The 10,487-nt window shown below is 46.2% G+C and overlaps 2 long non-coding RNA genes across 2 annotated transcripts; one reads left to right on the top strand and one right to left on the bottom strand.

Moving 5' to 3' along the window:
- Positions 1-1,287: 1,287 nt before the first annotated feature.
- LOC138674088 (uncharacterized) lies at positions 1,288-5,116 on the bottom strand. Its single transcript, XR_011320473.1, has 3 exons — positions 5,032-5,116; positions 2,544-2,597; positions 1,288-1,606 (listed from the first exon to the last, which is right to left on the bottom strand). It is a non-coding gene; the product is annotated as an uncharacterized lncRNA (long non-coding RNA).
- A 489-nt stretch (positions 5,117-5,605) lies between these two features.
- LOC138674089 (uncharacterized) lies at positions 5,606-9,435 on the top strand. Its single transcript, XR_011320474.1, has 3 exons — positions 5,606-5,690; positions 8,126-8,179; positions 9,117-9,435. It is a non-coding gene; the product is annotated as an uncharacterized lncRNA (long non-coding RNA).
- Positions 9,436-10,487: the final 1,052 nt, after the last annotated feature.

The raw sequence follows: 10,487 nt of genomic DNA on the forward strand, positions 1-10,487 counted from the left end.
TGTAAGGCGTGTATCCGGTGACAGAATGGACTTGATTGTTATAGGCCCACAGCAGTTCTGGGAGGAATCGAGGCCAGTCGGGCTTTTTGTCTTCTGCTAAAGTTTGGATCAGTTGTAAGAGGGTCCGGTTGAAACGTTCACACGCGCCATTCCCTTGTGGATGATACGGGGTGGTCCTGGACTTCTTGATTCCATACATCTGCTGAAGTTCTTCAATGACTCGCCCTTCGAAACACGCCCCCTGATCGGAGTGCAGCCGCTCCGGACACCCGTAGACCCGAACGAAGTGTTGACAGATGGCCTGTGCAGCTGATTCGGCAGTCTGATCTTTGGTAGCAACAGCGACGGCGAATTTCGTGAAGTGGTCCACCATCACCAGACAGTACTGGTAGCCACTATTCCCCGTTCCAATCAGCAGATAGTCCACCATCAACAATTCGAGGGGCCTGGATGTGCTAATAGTCTGGACGGGTGCACGCTGCTCAGTAGACTTGTGGAGTTCACATGTACGACATCTTAGGCAGACGTTTTCAACCAGCTTACGGAGTCCTGGGCAAAAAATGAATTGCTGGGTCCACCGGAGGGTCTTGTCTATGCCGAAGTGGCCATTCCTTCTGTGGGCTTCAGCCACCATCTCATGGGCCAGCTGCTCCGGGACGACAATCTGCAAACATTCTTCCAGCATATGGGATAGAAGGACCCTGCGATACAAGACTCCATCCTTTACGATCAGCCGATCCCATTGGGCAAGAAGGGCAGAGGTCCTGGTTGATAGTCGGGCTCTTACTTCGGAGGGTGGTTTCTCTTGTGTCTTCACGTACTGTTTCAGTAAGACGTGTTCAGGGTCTCGATCTTGAAGCTTGGCCCATTCTTGTTGGGACAGGGGGGACCCCACTACGGCTTCGATCCCACCTACAGCATACTGGCGACTATCTTCTATTTGTTTAGCTAGCCGGGCAAAGTCGGGCAATTCATCTTCCTCCAACTCTTCATCCCGGTCCCCCACTGGCGGGGATGATGTCACTCTGGAAAGGCTGTCAGCATTCTGATTCTCCGTCCCCGCTCTGTATTTAATTTTGTATTGGAATCTAGAGAAGAGTAATGCTTCTAATTTTATTGATGCATCCAGACACATGCACAATGCTAAACGTTTTCGGTCCACATCGGACCTTCGTCAGAGCGTGTATTTTTGGCAATGACTACAAATATAAACGGAAAAGTAATGTCACATGATACATAGATACATGTCAAGAAATGCATATAAAAGTACAAATAGCGAAACTACAGTGTCAGTGATGTACAAAGTAACAGGGGGAACAAGTGCAGCAATGGCTAAGATCTATCCAGACAACAGGTGCTCCGTGCGTGATGGAGATGTGGTCCGTGATGAGAGGCTAGAGACAGAACACAGGCCCTAATGATAGGATACAAAAGCTCAAAACGAGCCAATAGATAACAGTAGCCAAACATAACATGAGGGGATAATATAAGTATATAGCACAAGTATAGCAAAAAAATGGGATCCTAATCCAATCAGAGGTGAAGGACAACAGGCGGGTACGGTGACAATCTAGATTGATGCTAGAAGTGGATCTACCGTGGTGACCTAAAATGATAAAGAGCACGTGAACAAAGTACAATGTACAGGACAAAATAAGAAGGACAGATATAATGAAGGGAGAGGCACCACAAACTGAAGAGGAGAAAGTATGGAGGGCAGAGGAAGAAGGTAAAGGGGGAAAGCAGCCTAAATAGCGCCAGAACAATACAGGTGAGAGATGAAGAAGCGGCACATAAAATAGACATGTGTCACCAAAAGGCTACCTGGAACTAGAAGCCAACCGGAGGCACAAAGGAGCGACCAGGAGAGAGAACGCTGCGGCGGGTGTACTGGAGGCTGTAACAACACCCAAAGCGTCAGGGGGGAGGGGGGAGGTAACAAGGAGGCCTACGGAGCAGCGGCGTATAATAAGAGAAAACACACTGACCTGGAGGAGTGGGACCCACAATATATGAGAGAAGCGCCAAGGCTAGGAACAGAGCCTAGAGGGAGAAGCAGCGCTAAAACGAAACAAAGCCGGGTAAGGAACCAAACCAAGGGAGCGGTAAAAGAGCTGGCAGTGGATACAACGCATACCTACGGGTCCGGGGCGGGAAGACGCGCTAAGTCCGGCAGCAGAGAGCGACGCTGAGAACAGGGGAATGCTTCCGGGTATAAATCCCGGAGAAGCGGTGACGTCAGAAGTGGTCACATGACCGGGGAAAGCTAGCGCATGCGCAAAGAATAGTACGGGGAAAGCAAAGGGACACAGGGACGCACAGCCTAAGTAGTGCAGGCGCAGTGGTACAGAAAATAGCAATAAGAGCCAAGAAGCGCTGGATGAGCAGGCTAGAGGGAGAGAAGGGGGAACAAAGAAGAAATAAAGGGGAAAACCACAGAAAGGGAAAGTAGAAGAAGGGAAAGGCCAACATACTGGCTCTAAGGCACATGAAAACAGGAAGACGCAAAAAGGAAGAGAGAATACAGGTGGAAGAAATCATACCCAACAGACAAGGGATGGTGCCCAGTGTGGTAATAATGGTGCATACTAGCGATTCTAGAAAGAGAAAAAGACAAAGAAAAGGAAAACGAATTAATGTATATGCAGCAACTCCACATCAAAATACAAAAATACAACAAGTACATACAAATATATACATATATACAGGGCAGATCCGATTCTACAATAGAGGCATAGTATGCAAAATCCCACTATACTTATAGGAACGCTGATACCTCATATTCCCTATTGAGCCCTTTTGGCTCAAGGGTCTGGAGAGTAAAAATCCAGAAGGCCTCCCTTTTCTTAAGGATTTTACTCCTATTGAGACCTCTCCTACTCGGTTCAATTTGTTCCAGAACCTGGAACCGTAATTGTGAAATATTGTGGTTCTTTTGATGGAAGTGGAATGGAAGGGGCAGATGATTCCTATTACAGCGAATAGTAGACTTATGCTGTGAAATCCTATCTTTAATGGGCTGGGTGGTTTCTCCAACATAGGCCAAACCGCAGGGGCACTTGATGAGATATATGACATAAGAGGAATCGCATGTGAAATAACCCTTAATAGGGATACCCTGTCCCGTTTGGGGATGGAATACTTTGGAACCTTTTTGGACACTATTGCATTGAAGGCAATTAAGACAGGGAAAAGTGCCCTGTTTTTGAGTATGTAGAAAAGTTTGTCTGGACACGATGGACCTAGAACCTACATCTGCCTTCACCAATTTATCACGTAGATTTCTAGCCCTCCGAAAACAAGATAAGAATGGCAATTTAAATTCAGGAATGGATGGGTAGCTTCTTTGTAATAGACCCCAATGGCGTCTAATAGTAGATTGCACTATGTTGGACAAAGGGTGATAGGTGCTAACAAAAGGAATCCGTTTCTTATTGTCAGTAGTTCCAGTGGATGTACTAGTTTGTCTAGCTTTGATGAGTGTATTCTGTGGGTAACCCCTGTTGGAGAATTTTTGTTGCATCTCATCAAGTCTAATGTTTTTTGTAGTGTCGTCCGAGACTATCCTATTCACCCGTTGAAATTGTGATTTAGGGATAGCATTTTTGATGGAAGGAGGGTGGCAGCTGTTGTAGTGCAGGAGACTATTTCTATCAGTGGGTTTAGAAAAAAGATCAATAGATAACCCACCTTCATCTGTTTTAGAGATCAGGGTGTCCAGAAAACTGATGCGGGCCAAATTATATTGTAAAGAGAATTTTAATTCAGGCCAAACATTGTTGAGGTGTTTATCAAATGCAATGAGTGAGTCAATAGGGCCATCCCAAATACAAAAAATATCATCTATGTATCGGCGCCATATGCGCGAGTGAGCTTGGAACAAGGAATGGGTATAGACAAAATCTTTCTCAAAAGATGACATATAAGCTATCGCATACGGGGGCGCTACATGCGAACCCATCGCGGTGCCCTGTTGTTGGATGTAGAAAGTATCCTCAAACATGAAGTAGTTTTCTCTAAGGACCAAATTCAAAAGGTCCGTACAGAAGCGGCGTACCTTAATATGAGTGCCTGCTTCACTGAGGAGTCTATCCACAGCCAGTATACCTTTTTCATGAGTGATGGACGTGTATAGGCTGCTCACGTCCCAGGTCACTAAGAATGAAGAGGAAGGGATACTGCCCAGAGACCTAATGAGTTCAAGGAAATCATTGGTATCTAAAATGAAAGAACTGGTGGTTTTGACTAAAGGTGTAAGAATTTTCTCCAGTACAATCGCTGGGGGGGAAAGAATGGAATCAGTCAGGGCCACAATAGGACGTCCTGGTGGTTTAAAGAGCTGTTTATGAACTTTGGGCAACAGGTAGAAAATTGGAGTTATGGGATCATTTTTCACCAAAAAGGTCCTTAATCTACTATCTATAGTGCCCTCCTGTTCATGAAACTCAAGAAGGGTCCTGATTTTCTGGGCAATGCTGTTAAGGGGATTATGTGAAATTATTTTGTAGACCTCAGGGTCATTAAGTTGTCTGTAGGCCTCTTCTAGATAATCTGTCCTATCCATAATCACTATGGCCCCACCTTTATCGGCTGGTTTGACCATAAGTGTTTTGTCAGCAGCAAGCTGTTCTAGGGCCAGTTTTTCTGCAAGTGATAGATTAGAATGGAAATGAAATTTACCCTGGTGTAAATCTCGATGGAAACCGCAAATGTCCCTTTCCACCAAAGAGATAAAAGTCTCAATGGGTGGACTGTTTTTAGGAGGCATAAATGAACTTGGGGAGCGAAGACCCAAGTCGTGCAGGTCAAGGAGTGACTGGCTCACCCGTGAGGGGGGGTCCCCTGGTGGTGGCTGAGTGGAGAAATGGACACGTAAACGGAGGTTCCGAAAGAACCTCTGTAAATCCATATCAAGCTCAAAAGCATTGAACTTGTACGTAGGGCAAAAAGACAAACCTTTCTGTAATAAAGTCAATTGTGATGTGTCCAATGATTTAGATGAAATATTGATCACCAGTGGGGGTTGCGTACCTGTGATCTGGTCGCCATGTGGCTTCTGGAGTCCCCTGCGGCATTGGCCCCCCCGCCTCGTTTTCCTTTTGGGCGCCCTCGGCTGTTCCCTAAAAAATTGCCAGATGTAAATGTATACGAGGTGCCAGATCTGCTGTCGGCCGAACCTGAGGAACTGAGGGAGGTCCGCCGTCTGGAGGATCGGTGGGGTTCTCGCCACTGGTATACCCTGTTTTGTAGGTAATCTTCGGTGTCCCTCAGAAATTTTGATCTTTTCTTCTTCTCCAAGTCGAGCCTGTGTGTGCGAAGGGTCTCCAGATTTTGCGTTTTGAGTTCTTGAAACGCCTCCTGGGACATGGTACTTGTAAGTTGGTTTTCGATGGCACATATCTGTGAATTAACACAGGCTCGACTTGGAGAAGAAGAAAAGATCAAAATTTCTGAGGGACACCGAAGATTACCTACAAAACAGGGTATACCAGTGGCGAGAACCCCACCGATCCTCCAGACGGCGGACCTCCCTCAGTTCCTCAGGTTCGGCCGACAGCAGATCTGGCACCTCGTATACATTTACATCTGGCAATTTTTTAGGGAACAGCCGAGGGCGCCCAAAAGGAAAACGAGGCGGGGGGGCCAATGCCGCAGGGGACTCCAGAAGCCACATGGCGACCAGATCACAGGTACGCAACCCCCACTGGTGATCAATATTTCATCTAAATCATTGGACACATCACAATTGACTTTATTACAGAAAGGTTTGTCTTTTTGCCCTACGTACAAGTTCAATGCTTTTGAGCTTGATATGGATTTACAGAGGTTCTTTCGGAACCTCCGTTTACGTGTCCATTTCTCCACTCAGCCACCACCAGGGGACCCCCCCTCACGGGTGAGCCAGTCACTCCTTGACCTGCACGACTTGGGTCTTCGCTCCCCAAGTTCATTTATGCCTCCTAAAAACAGTCCACCCATTGAGACTTTTATCTCTTTGGTGGAAAGGGACATTTGCGGTTTCCATCGAGATTTACACCAGGGTAAATTTCATTTCCATTCTAATCTATCACTTGCAGAAAAACTGGCCCTAGAACAGCTTGCTGCTGACAAAACACTTATGGTCAAACCAGCCGATAAAGGTGGGGGCCATAGTGATTATGGATAGGACAGATTATCTAGAAGAGGCCTACAGACAACTTAATGACCCTGAGGTCTACAAAATAATTTCACATAATCCCCTTAACAGCATTGCCCAGAAAATCAGGACCCTTCTTGAGTTTCATGAACAGGAGGGCCCTATAGATAGTAGATTAAGGACCTTTTTGGTGAAAAATGATCCCATAACTCCAATTTTCTACCTGTTGCCCAAAGTTCATAAACAGCTCTTTAAACCACCAGGACGTCCTATTGTGGCCCTGACTGATTCCATTCTTTCCCCCCCAGCGATTGTACTGGAGAAAATTCTTACACCTTTAGTCAAAACCACCAGTTCTTTCATTTTAGATACCAATGATTTCCTTGAACTCATTAGGTCTCTGGGCAGTATCCCTTCCTCTTCATTCTTAGTGACCTGGGACGTGAGCAGCCTATACACGTCCATCACTCATGAAAAAGGTATACTGGCTGTGGATAGACTCCTCAGTGAAGCAGGCACTCATATTAAGGTACGCCGCTTCTGTACGGACCTTTTGAATTTGGTCCTTAGAGAAAACTACTTCATGTTTGAGGATACTTTCTACATCCAACAACAGGGCACCGCGATGGGTTCGCATGTAGCGCCCCCGTATGCGATAGCTTATATGTCATCTTTTGAGAAAGATTTTGTCTATACCCATTCCTTGTTCCAAGCTCACTCGCGCATATGGCGCCGATACATAGATGATATTTTTTGTATTTGGGATGGCCCTATTGACTCACTCATTGCATTTGATAAACACCTCAACAATGTTTGGCCTGGATTAAAATTCTCTTTACAATATAATTTGGCCCGCATCAGTTTTCTGGACACCCTGATCTCTAAAACAGATGAAGGTGGGTTATCTATTGATCTTTTTTCTAAACCCACTGATAGAAATAGTCTCCTGCACTACAACAGCTGCCACCCTCCTTCCATCAAAAATGCTATCCCTAAATCACAATTTCAACGGGTGAATAGGATAGTCTCGGACGACACTACAAAAAACATTAGACTTGATGAGATGCAACAAAAATTCTCCAACAGGGGTTACCCACAGAATACACTCATCAAAGCTAGACAAACTAGTACATCCACTGGAACTACTGACAATAAGAAACGGATTCCTTTTGTTAGCACCTATCACCCTTTGTCCAACATAGTGCAATCTACTATTAGACGCCATTGGGGTCTATTACAAAGAAGCTACCCATCCATTCCTGAATTTAAATTGCCATTCTTATCTTGTTTTCGGAGGGCTAGAAATCTACGTGATAAATTGGTGAAGGCAGATGTAGGTTCTAGGTCCATCGTGTCCAGACAAACTTTTCTACATACTCAAAAACAGGGCACTTTTCCCTGTCTTAATTGCCTTCAATGCAATAGTGTCCAAAAAGGTTCCAAAGTATTCCATCCCCAAACGGGACAGGGTATCCCTATTAAGGGTTATTTCACATGCGATTCCTCTTATGTCATATATCTCATCAAGTGCCCCTGCGGTTTGGCCTATGTTGGAGAAACCACCCAGCCCATTAAAGATAGGATTTCACAGCATAAGTCTACTATTCGCTGTAATAGGAATCATCTGCCCCTTCCATTCCACTTCCATCAAAAGAACCACAATATTTCACAATTACGGTTCCAGGTTCTGGAACAAATTGAACCGAGTAGGAGAGGTCTCAATAGGAGTAAAATCCTTAAGAAAAGGGAGGCCTTCTGGATTTTTACTCTCCAGACCCTTGAGCCAAAAGGGCTCAATAGGGAATATGAGGTATCAGCGTTCCTATAAGTATAGTGGGATTTTGCATACTATGCCTCTATTGTAGAATCGGATCTGCCCTGTATATATGTATATATTTGTATGTACTTGTTGTATTTTTGTATTTTGATGTGGAGTTGCTGCATATACATTAATTCGTTTTCCTTTTCTTTGTCTTTTTCTCTTTCTAGAATCGCTAGTATGCACCATTATTACCACACTGGGCACCATCCCTTGTCTGTTGGGTATGATTTCTTCCACCTGTATTCTCTCTTCCTTTTTGCGTCTTCCTGTTTTCATGTGCCTTAGAGCCAGTATGTTGGCCTTTCCCTTCTTCTACTTTCCCTTTCTGTGGTTTTCCCCTTTATTTCTTCTTTGTTCCCCCTTCTCTCCCTCTAGCCTGCTCATCCAGCGCTTCTTGGCTCTTATTGCTATTTTCTGTACCACTGCGCCTGCACTACTTAGGCTGTGCGTCCCTGTGTCCCTTTGCTTTCCCCGTACTATTCTTTGCGCATGCGCTAGCTTTCCCCGGTCATGTGACCACTTCTGACGTCACCGCTTCTCCGGGATTTATACCCGGAAGCATTCCCCTGTTCTCAGCGTCGCTCTCTGCTGCCGGACTTAGCGCGTCTTCCCGCCCCGGACCCGTAGGTATGCGTTGTATCCACTGCCAGCTCTTTTACCGCTCCCTTGGTTTGGTTCCTTACCCGGCTTTGTTTCGTTTTAGCGCTGCTTCTCCCTCTAGGCTCTGTTCCTAGCCTTGGCGCTTCTCTCATATATTGTGGGTCCCACTCCTCCAGGTCAGTGTGTTTTCTCTTATTATACGCCGCTGCTCCGTAGGCCTCCTTGTTACCTCCCCCCTCCCCCCTGACGCTTTGGGTGTTGTTACAGCCTCCAGTACACCCGCCGCAGCGTTCTCTCTCCTGGTCGCTCCTTTGTGCCTCCGGTTGGCTTCTAGTTCCAGGTAGCCTTTTGGTGACACATGTCTATTTTATGTGCCGCTTCTTCATCTCTCACCTGTATTGTTCTGGCGCTATTTAGGCTGCTTTCCCCCTTTACCTTCTTCCTCTGCCCTCCATACTTTCTCCTCTTCAGTTTGTGGTGCCTCTCCCTTCATTATATCTGTCCTTCTTATTTTGTCCTGTACATTGTACTTTGTTCACGTGCTCTTTATCATTTTAGGTCACCACGGTAGATCCACTTCTAGCATCAATCTAGATTGTCACCGTACCCGCCTGTTGTCCTTCACCTCTGATTGGATTAGGATCCCATTTTTTTGCTATACTTGTGCTATATACTTATATTATCCCCTCATGTTATGTTTGGCTACTGTTATCTATTGGCTCGTTTTGAGCTTTTGTATCCTATCATTAGGGCCTGTGTTCTGTCTCTAGCCTCTCATCACGGACCACATCTCCATCACGCACGGAGCACCTGTTGTCTGGATAGATCTTAGCCATTGCTGCACTTGTTCCCCCTGTTACTTTGTACATCACTGACACTGTAGTTTCGCTATTTGTACTTTTATATGCATTTCTTGACATGTATCTATGTATCATGTGACATTACTTTTCCGTTTATATTTGTAGTCATTGCCAAAAATACACGCTCTGACGAAGGTCCGATGTGGACCGAAAACGTTTAGCATTGTGCATGTGTCTGGATGCATCAATAAAATTAGAAGCATTACTCTTCGCATTTTGAGTGCCAAGTTTATCTATCCATATTCTACGGGGTGGACACCCTACTTGAGCACCACCATTCTCCATACCTATTGAGTGCCGTGTTTTTCTAACATTGGAATCTAGAGAGCCTTGCCATCCAGCGCTGTTCCATTGCCCCTAGTTTGGCATTTTCTAGGTGGGCAAGAGGATTGTTGTCTGTCACGACCAGCACCTCCGCCCCTGTCAGGTAGCCAGCAAATTTCTCTGTCATAGCCCAGGTCAGGGCCAGGAGTTCCAGGCGGAAAGAGCTGTAGTTGATGGGGTTCTTTTCGGTGTCACGGAGGGATCTACTGGCATAGGCTATTACGCGTTCCTTGTTATCTTGGACTTGGGAGAGGACCGCCCCGAGACCTTGAAGGCTGGCGTCGGTGTATAACTGGAACGGCAGGGTGTAATCTGCAAATGCCAGAATAGGGGGTGATGTCAGAGCAGCTTGAAGCGCCCGGAAGGATTTTTCTTGGTCGGGCCCCCAGCTGATGCGTCGTCCTCTGGGACTGTTCGCGGTCCCTCGGAGAGTTTCATGCAGTGGTTCCGCAAGCCGGGCAAAGTCCTTGACAAATCGGCGGTAATAGCCCGCTAGCCCCAGGAAAGCCTGGACTTCTTTGATGGTAGTTGGTTGTGGCCACTCTCGGACAGCTGCTATCTTCTCTGGAGAGGGTTGGACACCTTCGGCCGAGATCCGGTGTCCCAGGTAATCGATCTCCTGCTGGAATAGACGGCACTTGCTGGGCTTCAACTTCAAGCCGTGTCTCTTCAAGCGCTGGAACACCTTGCCAAGCTTGTGAAGATGATCCTCAAAGGTGGCGGAGTATACCACGATGTCATCAAG

Source organism: Ranitomeya imitator, chromosome 4, assembly GCF_032444005.1.
Source record: "Ranitomeya imitator isolate aRanImi1 chromosome 4, aRanImi1.pri, whole genome shotgun sequence".
NCBI lineage: Eukaryota > Metazoa > Chordata > Amphibia > Anura > Dendrobatidae > Ranitomeya > Ranitomeya imitator.